At 42.9% G+C, this 12,665-nt stretch overlaps 1 protein-coding gene across 3 annotated transcripts in view; it reads left to right on the top strand.

Moving 5' to 3' along the window:
* Nucleotides 1–12,665, top strand: part of HPCAL1 (hippocalcin like 1) — a 129,119-nt gene that overhangs the window by 63,554 nt on the left and 52,900 nt on the right. Inside the window, exon 1 of one of the 3 annotated variants that reach the window (XM_015425739.1) lies at nt 3,491–3,559. The exons of the other annotated variants lie outside the window; for them this stretch is intronic. The gene's annotated coding sequence lies outside the window, so the exon portion shown is untranslated. Of the gene's footprint in view, nt 1–3,490; nt 3,560–12,665 lie in introns of those variants that run through there. 3 annotated transcript variants of the gene reach the window in all.

The following is a 12,665-nucleotide window of genomic DNA, read 5'->3' as shown; positions in this document are numbered from 1 at the left end:
AATAGAGGTAATATTCTGTTCTTGCCACTTTACTGTGATAGAGTTTCTTGTGACAACCTTTTCAAAAATTACTGCATTATCCAGAGCTCCCCACCTCTCTGGAGGAACTTGGCCTATGGTAGCCATTATTTCAGTATTTCAAAGCAGATGAGCACTCACGGATGGTAATACTTGTTGTCTGGGAGATGAAGAAGTCTGTTCTCTCCGGGGGAGGAGACAGGGGAGAGTCATTGACAACAGAGGTGATTTTAATTAAGTTAGCTGCTGTGCTGATAGCACTGGCAGTGTGATCCTTACTGGTTAAGAGACTTGACCCAAAGACTTGTCTGTAGAAAGTTTGGGTTACTTCTTCTTCACTTAACTGTGTTTAAATACTGCATTTACCCAAAGTGAAGATGACCCTAGAATGTAAGAAACCCCACCTACCGAAATAAAGGTTAGACACAAAAATGTTTTACTGTAGATAACTGTAACTAAACCGCTCCCTTTTTTTCTTTTCCTGTTTCTTTTTCTTTTAATGGTATACAAAAAAAGCAAAACAAAACCCTAGTCATCCATCCAGGAAAATACAGATAGATGGGAAGTATTGAGAGTTTTTCTAAACTTGACTTTTGGCTGAATTTACATGGGCTGTAAAATATTTAAGTGGCACTTCTGCTGTTGGTGTAAAACAGGCAGATCAGAATGTGAGAGTGACGTGAAAGAATAGTCTGTCTTATATGCACTTGAGCTGGTTTTCTGATTTGATGGATAGTTATGCAGGAAAGTGCCTCACATTTCAGCCTTTCTGTGCTTACAAATGCATAGATGATTTTGGTCTGAGTGATTTTGTGCAGTATGGGTTTTTTTTCCTTACTTCAGAGCTCTATGCTGCGAATAAAAGTTTAACTTATCGTGCTTTTGGGGGTGCTAGAGGGAGCAGCATTTGGTTGCGAAAGCATTGCTTTTTATTTATTTTTTTTTAGTTTCTCTACAGTAGGTTCCAGTCTGACTGAAGACGTTCAGTTGGTATGATTACTCTTTTCTGTGGATTCATCCAAGTATAATTAGGGTTGCAACCCTAAGTATGCTCATCAAGCAGCCAGGCTCCCTGAGCTAACTGGGGCACAGTTCCAAGTGAACATAATTAGGATCGGGCTCTAAGTCCTTTCCTTGTTCAAGTCTTTGTCTTATACTTTTAAAAGCATTCCTACTTAACACGTGCTTGTCTTGGGGGGGGGGTAGATAAGACTGCCATGAAGGGGGATGAGCGTGAATGGCTATGGGGTGAGGATGGAACAGATTATGCCTGTTCAGTGGAACCTTATGGTGCTCGGTGTATTCATTATCAGCTCTAGGTAGTGTCCTGTATTACAAGGTTTTCCTTCTGGGCAATGTTTTTAATTGGCATTAAATGTATACAGAAATAGAACTCTTCTTCTTTGAAGAGTTGTACTAGATGTCCTTTCTTTCATACAGTAACTTTGCACACAGAAACCTGGTTAGCTGCTGCATACTATTTGGCATGAAGTGAGAAGGGCTGGAGGCGTGCTGCATCTTCCCACGCCCACATAACATAAATAGACACATAAGCTGATCTGCTCTTCTCCTGGCTTGCATCTGGTAAAAGCCAACTGCAGGTTCCTATTTTAAAACACTGCCTTGGACTTGAAGGCATTCTTTCCTTAATCTTATTTTTGTTTCTAACCCATCTAGCCACATAGGGCATTTTGAGATCCTAGTTCACTGTGGTCCAGTATTCAAGTATGTAAAGTATTTTTCTCCCTTCCTGACAGAAAAAAAAAAATCCTATTCCACAAATACTTAAACCCAAGTTACATAACTAATTGACCTGCCATCAACAGACTAGTCCACAGGATGGGGAGGGAGGGCAGAGCAGGTGGTAATATCTCTGCCTTTGATGGAAAGAGCCACTTCCCAGGCACACACTTCCTGAAATAACCGTGGCATCCAGTTTCTAGATTGAAAATGTGCCTAGGGTGGAGTAACAGGGAAAGAAATTGGCATCCCCTAATTTCTCTCTCTCTCTCTCTCTTGCTCTCTTTAAAATCTGTGTTCATTATTTGACTGTGTGAAGTCTTAACTATCTGAGGTCTGTATAAGTGTAATACCTGTGCATAGGGTTAACCAACCTCCTGGGGGGGCAGGGGGGGGCTGAAGATCTCCTGGAATTTCAACTGATCTCCTGACTACAGAGATGAGTTTCCTAGAGGAAATGACAACTTTGGAAGGTGGACTCCACTGTATTATATCGAGCTCCCTCTCCTCCCCAAACACCACCCTCCCCGGGCCTTGCCCCCAAATCTCCAGGAATTTCCCAAACTGGAGTTGGCAACCCTTACCTTGTGCAGGTTTTAGAGGATCTGTAAAGCAGGGTCTTTTGTTGTTGTTATTGTTGTATGACTTCGGTATTTTATTTGTTTAGGTGTTCATGCTCCACTTTTCTCCCCAATGAGGACCCAAAAGTGGCTTACAACATTGTTTTTACCTCCTCCATTTAGGCTGAAAGAGAGTGACTGGCCACCCAGCAGCTTCCATGGCAGTGGCGGGGGGTGGAATTCTAACCTGTGTCTCTCAGATCCTAGTTTAACACTCCTAACTACTATACTACATTGGTTCCACTATTCATGGGAAGCTCATGAGTTAACTCTGTGGCCTGCTGCGCTCTGTCTGTGCTTAAGTCATATTATATTTGTTTTAAAATTTATGTAAGCTTCTGAACATAATGCACACTTGTAATCAGCTTTGGTAACTTTTTTTTTGTAAGCCTTTTTAAGTCCCCAAGAGAAAAAGAGGATACAAATAAAAACATTGGCTCGAGTAAACTTGTCCTGCCAAAACTGGAAAAGCATGTTTAATATTGGTCTTGTGAACGATGCAACCTCAGTTTTACATATACATCTGTCTAGTGTGGAAATCATCACCTGGCAGAAAGGAAAATCACAGGAATCCCCTGTCCTTCCGACTTCTTATTGAAGACCTGGTTTGATAGTGTGCCAAAATACATAAAATACTCTTGGTCGCACAATCATGCAGTGACTAACCCTTAAAAACCTCTCTATCATTCTGCACCTCTTCAAACACCGTGAGGTGGAAGGAGGAGCTTTAGGCTTCCCTCCTGCACAATTCTCGCCAGTGGAAACAGTTGCAAAGGAGCCAGTTCCTCAGGCTCTGTGTATCTTTTCCAGGGGAAATGAAGCCCAAAGAAGAGGACAATAGCTAATACTGATAATTTGGTTTGCAAAAATATTCAATGCCACTGTGAGTATAAAGGGCTTTTTCAGAGGAATACCTATGTTAGTGTGGTACAGAAAAATTAAATAGAAGTCCTTGGCACTTTAAGCACAAACAAACAAGTTTTTGTCTCTTTATCTGATACATAGAGTGTACATTCATGGCAGTACATTCCTGACAGTTCCAGATGGGAGCCAAGCTGGTGTATTTTGTACTCAATAGGAACTTCCATCTTCCCGTGTAGACTATATTGCAACAGACTAATTTGGTTGTTAAGGCATGTGCAACCAAGAAAGAATGCCAAGAAAAATGAGTATCACAAAAGGTAAGAAACTAATGTGCTGGTATCACTAAATTTTTAATTACTTTTGTAAACTATTTTAGGTGTCCTGAATAGGGCTGCCAAGCCGCGGCGGGGGATCCGTGCGTCTTCACAGGATCCCTGCCGCGGGGGACAGCGATACGTGTTGCACTGCCGTCGCCAGGATGTGACGCTACGTGTCGCTCTGGCAACGGGACTCCAAACAACCCCGTTGCCAGAGCGACGCATAGCGTCACATCCTGGCGACAGCGGTGCAACGCGTATCGCTGTCTCCCACGCCAGGGATCCTGTGAAGACGCACAGATCCCCCGCCGCGACTTGGCAGCCCTAGTCCTGAAGATGGCTGAAAGGCAGGATAATAGATTTGTTATTATATAAATAATATGCTATTAAATGGCAGTGAAATGTAACTCAGTGCTGGAATTAGCAGGAAAGTGTGGCAGTTATTCATGATGCCCTTTATGTAATAAATGCAGCTATATTTAGAATGTTGCATACACCTAGTTCTGGTCTCCATCAGATGCTAAAGCGCTGGGAAAGGTATAGACATGGCACCACTAAAATGATTAAGTGTGGAAAACCTTTCTTGTGAGAAAAAGCTAAGATCTTATGGATTCTAAGCTGGGTACAAAAGGTGGACATAGTAGAGGATTGTAAAATTATGAATCGTATGGAAAGAGTATATAATGTAGGATTAGAACACAAATAAATTCTTACGTTCCTTGTATGTGGGAGGAATGAGCAAGAATGAAGAGTTCCATGCTGTGTTGCATATCTTCCTGCCTCTTCACCAGTTCTTTAAGGCAAAGTTAAAGTATACATTATGCACATGCCAAAATGTTCATGTCTGTGTATGCCTGAGTTTAGATACGTTGGGGAGGATATAGTTGCTGGCTTTCTGATCTTGTAATATCTGTAGCCATTCACAAGATTGCAAATGGCCATAATGTAAAAAAATAAATAAAAAATAAACATTTGCTTGAGCTTGCTTTTGGGGGGGGGGGCAGGGGTAAGGTGTTTGTGTTCAGTTCTGCTTTTCCCCTTGTCCGAAGCAGAGGAGAAATTTGAGCCCGAAGTCCTGCAAGCTGATTCCTACAGTATCTCTTCTGCATATCTACACCCATGTATCCCATTTTCTTTGTCTCTCAACCTAAATGTGTTCCAGGTAGTACATGCTGAAAAGGGGGCATTGCTTAACCTGGAAGTGAATGAGAACTGCTCTTTTCAGGTTAACATGCCTGTACAAGATAGAACCCCAGATGTGGCTCTGTGGTATGCTACAGTGGTGGTCTTCAACCCACATCTGACATATCTTGGCGCTTTCTCGAAGATGCAACTCCCAGTGCACATGTGTAGAGAGGAAGGGAAGCCACACTGTTATAGAGGGGAAGGATAACTTCCTTTACTTGCATACTTGGAGAAGCAGCAAGTCACTCAGTGATGGAGAGATGTGCACCCCTGCCCACAAAAGCTCTCCCTTGCTTTCTCTTGCTTTCCCTGGCTTGGCTAGCTCCACCTCTGCCAGTTATTCATTTGATGCTCTGTACCCATCAACAATTAGGAGCTCGCTACCTGTGAGTTCATAACTCTGCCCCCCCTCTTCCTGTCCTATCACTCTTGGTCACATGGTTGCTGCTCAGCAGGTACTATGCCGCCACCCAGGCATTAAAGGTGGCTTCCTGCTCTTGGAGAGACTGGAAGCCATTGCTTTGCAGAAAGTGATGGGTTTATTGCATCTTTCTCTCTCTGAGGATGTTTCAGGGGTTCTGTATTAAAGATATTGATAAGTGGCTGTTCTTTATCTTGCCCTTAGATATAGGCTTGCCATTTGCCTGAAGGCGGTGGGCAAGCTCCTGCTCCTGGGATCCAGGCCTGTGAAGCAAAAGTGTCTATGAAGGGTTAAGTGATGTAACAGTATGTTAGCCTTCTTCGTGGTGCAGCTGTTCTAACTTTGTTATTGTTAAGGTGCTGATTCTAAGGACAGGCAGACCTACCAATTAACTCTATCTGAAAAAACTGTTTTGAGCGTAAAGTGGGGGCAGCTGATATTTGAAAGGGGAAAAGAGTATATTTTGACACCTTAGCTGCGAGGAAAAGCTAGCCTAGGAGATTCCGGGAACTCCTGTATGTGGTTCGTATTTGCAGACCTCAAGGTGAAGCCACATTCCTCGTTGTGATTTATGACCTATGCTTCCTGAAAACTGTGCTGTAGAACACAAGTAGTTGAGTTAGTGTTTTTTTTTGTTGTTGCTGTACTCTCTGAAGTGTTTTGTTGCTGGATTTTTGTATTTCTCTTTCTTGACTATTGTTTTAAATAAATATTTTCTTTTAAAGCTTAATTTGGCTCATGTGTGCTCAAGTCTCCTGTTAACCCACAAGAAAGCCTAGCTATCTTGACAAGGCCATACTGGGATCTTTGCTCCAGTGGAAGCAACGAGTGGGGGCACACAGCAGCTTACACAACATTGTGACATCACTTCCAGTTTGTACCTGGAAGTGACACCATAATGCCATAGGAATTCACTGTAGGACCCATAGAGATGGATCAGTTCCTAGAATGTTGTAACATCATTCTGGGTACATACCAGAAGTGGCATCACACTGTTGCTCCCCTCACCCAAAATACTCCTGCTGGTTGCCAGTGCTTGGTTGGCAATCCTACTTGGATAGCACCCTTCTTGCTTAAATGAAAGGAGACTATAGAAAGTGCCCAGAAAATATCCTGATCCATGTAAACCAAGAGTACTAATACAGTTTGGGTTATACTGTGCTTCTACAATGGAATGTCATATAAAGCTATAGAGAGCCAGTTTGGTTAGGAGCGTGGACTCTAATCTGGGAGAACCGGGTATTATTCCCCACTCCTCCACATGCAGCTGCTGGTATGACCTTGGGTCAGTCATAAGTTCTTTCAGAGCTGTTCTCTCAAGGACAGTTCTCTCAGAGCTCTTTCAGCCCCACCTACCTCACAGGGTGTTTGTTGTGGGGAGGGGAAGGGAAAGGAGATTTTAAGCCACTCTGAGACTCCTTTGGGTAGTGAAGGGCGGGGTATAAATCCAATCTCTTCTTCTTCTTCAGGTTAAAAATTCAAATAGGCTCCTTTTGAATGTGCAACTAGATGAGACATGAAAGACCCATGATCAGATGTCTTTCAATTTTATTTTTAAGAACAGATGCATTCACCCATGATCAGATGTCTTTCAATTTTATTTAAGAACGGATGCATTTGCATTTATAGAATTTTGTTTTAAACTATTATTCAATTACAATTTTAATGTTATTGCTTTACAATGTTTGTGTAATTAGGAAAACCACTTCACGAACGCAAGAAGTTACAGCAAATTAAACCATTAGTTTGTCTAGTTCAGTACTGTCTTTTCTTACTGTCGGAAATTCTCCCTAGATCTTGGACCAGAATATTTCCCAACACCTGCTACCTGAGGTTCACATCAGATGCCAGGGATGAACCCGGAACCTTTTTTCCTGCAAAGCATTAGCTTTCTGACAGAGCCACGTCCTCCCATATCAACTGCTGTAGTTGCAAATAAAGTTGATTCGCAAAGATACTTGACGATTATTAGACTGGTCCAATGTCCTGTCCTGTTCGGCAGACATAACACTTGTGTTAATGCATTCTGTGCCTGCATGCCTGCTGTCTTAGATTAAACCATGTATATTTCATTTTGGCTTCCGAAATATGGGGTAAATTTGAAATATTGAGCTTGAATCTTACTGAAGAACACACCCAGTTCAGCTATAGACTGGCTGTGCCAAGTGACAACATTGGGACAACTTGCCTGTTTGGCATTCTGTTTAGCGGGCCTGTATCCAACCTGAGAAATTCCAAGGGTTGAAAGAGTTGCAGGAATGGAGAGGAGTGCAGGAAAACTGCTCACCTTTCATGCTCACATGGTTGTTTACAGGCCTTTCTGTCACAATAACTCCATTGAACATGGAGATCCAATGACAAACTGATATCAGTGTAAATTCTACATGTTAAATTTCAACTGTGTCTTAACTTGGAGGGAATAAGAAAGATATAAAAGTATCACAAAATATTAGTTTTGACAGTTAACATTTCGGGATGAGTCTTGCCACATATATTTACTCTATTTGATGGAGCAAGGTGAAGATGCAAATAGAATTTCTAATTCAGTATCTGAAAGAAGGTCTCCTTTACTAGGACTGTGGCCATTTTCCTTCTGTTCATCCTGAATGGTTTAGTATTGTACTTCATTCTGTGTGAGACTGTTGATGCTGCTGAATTTGGCAGCTGGCCTTCCTCAGACAGATGGGCTATGTGTATGTGTGTGTGAGAGTGAAAGTATAATATGAGATAGGAAGTCAAACCCAAAAGCTTATTTTCTTCTCTGCGTCCACCAAAATAGCAATGTTGTTTGAACGTTCCTGTGGAACCAAAGCAGAAACTAATGCAGGTTCAAAGTTAGGCTTTGCCTCATGTCGTGGTACAGTTTAAATCAGAGGTGTCAAATATATGGCCCATGGTCCGGAACTGGTCCAACCAGGGCTCTTATCCAGCCCATGAGAAACTGATTACCTTTTATTGTCAGATATATCTCCGCTCTACCCCTGGCAGTGCTCGCCTCATTCTCGGCTCACCCACCCGCCCTGTATGTAGTAGAAGCACACATTGGTTGCCCCGTTTAACGGGGAGCAGGGTAGGAATTTTTTGTCCCCTTCTCTGATTGACTATTGAGAAGGAGTCTTTTTCGCCTACCCTGCACTGCTGCCGGTGGATTGAGGAATTGGTTTGGGATGGTGCCTTGGGTTAGTTTGTCACTTTATTAGGGCAGAATTAGGTTTAAATAAAGTTCAGCGGCTACGTAAGCACCAATCAATAAACCCTGGGGGGTAGAGGGGTCTACGGGATCAGCCGTGTGGCCAGGGATGAGGCTTGCAGACTGCCTATGGGGATGGCCACGACGGAGACTCAGCGCTGGCCGTGCGGTGGTGGTTGAAGGCTCCTGAAGGCGCATCCCAATCATTGGCTCGACTGGGTTTGCAAGCAACTTACAGTTGGCTCCAACCCAGGGCCTTGGTGTCATGCCTTTTATACGGTTAAGGATGGGATCAGAGCGACACCAGGCCTTGACCGAGCTGCTGTTTCATGTTCGCCCTTGCCGTTACTTTAATATGTTAATAAAGTGGCCTTATTTCATCCAACCTTGTTGTCTGACTCTTTCGTCCTTCTGAGGGGGCAAATATTGCCAGACGGCAGAGGCTGCCCATTATGTCCCTGTATACGGTCCCAATGCTAATGTGTAATGGGTGGTAGAAGTGGGAGGATGGGCATCCGGGAGAGACTTCAAGGAAATACCGCAAAAGTGTTAATGTTTTAAGCATGTTTGTGTTTTGAATTAAAAATACTACCATTTATTGGGTTTGCTTGTGTCCTTCATAAATTTTATCTCTCCGGTACCTGGCATTGAAAAGAGCTGTGGTGGCTCAAGTGGTTAAGACGCTGAACTGCAGGCTGTGGAAGGTCAGTAGTTCAGCAGTTCGAGACCCGAGTGTGCCGCATGACGGAGTGAGCTCCCATCTCTAGTTCCAGCTCCTGCCAACCTATCAGTTTGAAAGCAAGAAATTGCAAGTAGATAAATAGGTACCACTTCAGTGGGAAGGTAACAGCGTTCCGTGCGCCTTGGTGTTTAGTCATGCTGGCCACATGACCACGGAAACGTCTTCTGACAGCGCTGGCTCTTCGGATTTGAAACAGAGATGAGCACCGCAACCCTAGAGTCGGATTCGGCTGGCTTTTGAGCAAGGGAACCTTTACCTTTACCTGGCATTACATTTTATGGCACACATGGCCCAGCCCAACAAAGTGACATTTATGTCAGATCCGGCCCTAGAGCCAGTTTGGTGTAGTGGTTAAGTGCGCGGACTCTAATCTGGGAGAACCAGGTTTGATTCCCCACTCCTCCACTTGCACCTGCTGATGTGACCTTGGGTCAGTCACAAGCTCTGGCACAGCTGTCCTTGAAAAAGAGCAGTTCTCTCAGAGCTCTCTCAGCCCCACCCACCTCACAGGGTGTCTGTTGTGGGGAGGGGAAGGGAAAGGAGTTTGTAAGCCGCTCTGAGACTCCAAGTGAAGGGCGGGGTATAAATCCAATCTCCTCTTCTTCTTCTTGTAACAAATGAGTTTGAAACCTATTTGGTTTAAATAGTTTGTGGGTGCATATAACTAATACCTGGAAGAGGTGTAATCATTTTGGGGTTGTCTTGGTTTCTACCTGCAACTATCTGCAAGGGCTGGCAGTGCAGTAGACTGCATGGAAGCCTGTTGCTTCAGGGGCTGCAATCTACTATAACAGACTGAGAAGATGAAACAGCCTGAAAGTGGGGAAGTGGAGCTACTGATCTACCTCCCCCTCCAGTTGTTAGATCCCCTCCAACCCCGTTACATGTGTTGGTTTCTTTATTACATTGGTCTGAAATGGATTTCCAGCTCTAACTTTCCCATCCCATTGGGGTGAACGTATCTGGGATATACTCTTACCCGAGGCATTTTCCCTGCCAAATTTCAAGATGGATGGCAGAAAGCATCCTGGTTTCATAGGCGATTTAAAATTCTTGCTTGCAGAGTGGACTGAGGCAGACTTTAATGAGAGGGTTTGATGAATGTATATTGATGAGGGATTCTTTTACGTATGAGCCCACCTATTAATCTGTAATGCAGAAAGTGGGCATCCATGTTCATTTCATGTTTTAATGGAGCATGTTTGGTGAACCCAAACCCAGTCCCCTTTCTTGTGCACTGATAAAGCATTTTGTCCCAGATAGGCAGTCTGAAAGAAAATTGTTGGAGGGGAAATGAGCACACAAAGTAGGGTGTAGGAGGAAGCAGGGTTTAACTTCCTTTGCCCACATGATCAATCCTTTTCAGTCTGGCTTTATGTCTGCCTTGTTGGTCTAGTGGAAGGAACACAGTGACCTCTATCTAAATGTGGTGTGGTGTAGTTACTTAACTGACTTAGATATGAAATGCAGTGCAGATAAGAAATACAGTTCATAAGCAGCAGTTTATATGATATGGCTAAAGTATTAGCAAAAGGAATCTTCCTCTAATTAGTTGGTGGTTGAAGTGTTGCCGGCAGTGATTTTATTTTCCCTCATGAGACCAAGAATATTTCAATAGGTATGGCCAGATTGCTTTTTAGTCATTATTGCAATTTGAAAACGGGAGCACGATTCTAATGGGCTCGGCATAATAAACTTTAGACAGTTTCACATGTTATACTTTCCCAGTCACAGTTCAGTCCTGCCTGTGATCTCCCTGTGTAAATATTGTGAGAAACAGTAGGTAGATGAGTGAAAATTGGTAAGGTTAAAAATCCCTTTATTATTAATCCATGTACTGCAGTTTCCTGAATCTGGCTTTAAGGTTCATAGTGGTGAAACCATTTGTGCTTCTAACAATCTCATTGTGTATTCAGGAAAAGAAACCTTGCTCAGCTGTGATCGTATAGGTATAGAGAAAGTAATACGTGGATTCGTCTTCATTTTCAGGTCTAGAAGAAGTGAGCTGAGAATTCATTTCGTTCTAAGCTATTAATATCATTAAAGTAGGCATATAAATATTGTGTTTTGGATTAATATTCTTTGTGTTAGAGGTGGAGGGTTTGTGTGTACACACTATAACACAGTCTGAAGTGGGCAGGGGAACCAAGAAAATTGCTACTGAGCTTGACAGTAGGCAGAGGCATTCAAGGGAAACCAAAAATGTGGAAAGCCAGCAGTGCTCCATAACCATACTCTTCATTAAAATAATGGGGCGGGACCTAGAATAATGAAGTGCACAGCAAGCACAAAAAGCCATTATATCTAGTGTCAGATAGAATGCACTCTTTTTTGGGGGTGGTATTTTTGCGAGTGTGTGTGCGTGCATGCGTACCTGCCTGTGGAATGCTCTCTTGAGCATTTGAAAGAGCACCAAATTTTCTCCTGGTGGGTCTGAGTTAAGTTCTCTCTGTGCGAGAAGGTAGGCCACAGCCTGCTTGTGACATTCCATTAGTTAAGATGCTGGCCTGCTGTTTGTGCATATGTCAGTAACCCGGTCTCTCCACCACCACACAGGATGATTTCAGCAAGGTCCTCACCGACAAGTGTGGCTTCACTTTCAGGCCTATTCTTGTAAGATGACTCTGGTTCCAGTAAAAGCTCTTCATGAGCTTTTCAGAGCTCACAGTTCCGCTGTTGCTCAGATATGTGCTGTGCTGGTTTGCCTGCCCTTTCATCCTACAGCTCCTTAGTTACATAAGTGACTTAGGCAGTGCATAGCGGTTTTTGCACTCGACCTCTACTGTTGTTGAATTTCTGTGTGTGGAATGTGACTTTAAAGCACTGTTTTATTAGAGCAAAGGTAAGCCTTTGAGGGAGAAAAAGGATGCATTCTAAAAGACAAAAGCCGTACCACGGCACTAGATAGTGCTCTTAGGCTGCTGTCCTGGAAACACTTTCCTGTTGCTTCTTTTGTACCTAAAGTAGGTTTTTGCCAATACAAGCTCATGGCATAGTAAGAGAAAATAACCACCTTTCTCACATGATGTTTTTTTTAAAAGAGCAGGCCAGCCATTTTTCCCTGTTAGCCAGCTGCAAAATCCAATGCCACAGAAATATTACTAGTACCAAGCACATGACCAGAGAGGTTTATCTGGTGGGCATGGGCTGCCCCATGATTATGGAACAGTCTCCCCAGGAAGATGTGCCTGGCCCCCTCACGCTGCATCTTCGGAAGGCAGCTGAAGACAGTTTTATTTAAGACAGAGTTTGACTGATTGAGTTTTTATTTATTGGACGTCCTGCTTGGAGGTTTTAAGTTGTAATCTGCTATGTGTTTTTAGAATTGTTGTTTCATTCATATTGTTTTCATTGTGTTTTTTATTATTTTTTTTTAATATTGTAAGCCTCCGTGAGTTCTGCAAGGGGGAAATGTGGCCAGTAACTGTTTGAAATAAATAAAATAATTCCTACACTTATTTAAATGAATAAAAGTTCAATTAAAGGGAAAAAATCTTTAAACTTCTTACATTACTTTTTAGCAATAGGAGTTTGAATTCAATATTATATAAAGTTGCCAAATTCAAAA

This window comes from Gekko japonicus, unplaced genomic scaffold, assembly GCF_001447785.1.
Source record: "Gekko japonicus isolate JY-2015 unplaced genomic scaffold, Gekko_japonicus_V1.1 scaffold1691, whole genome shotgun sequence".
In the NCBI taxonomy this organism is placed as follows: Eukaryota; Metazoa; Chordata; class Lepidosauria; order Squamata; family Gekkonidae; genus Gekko; species Gekko japonicus.
This window is presented reverse-complemented; position numbering and strand designations above follow the sequence as displayed.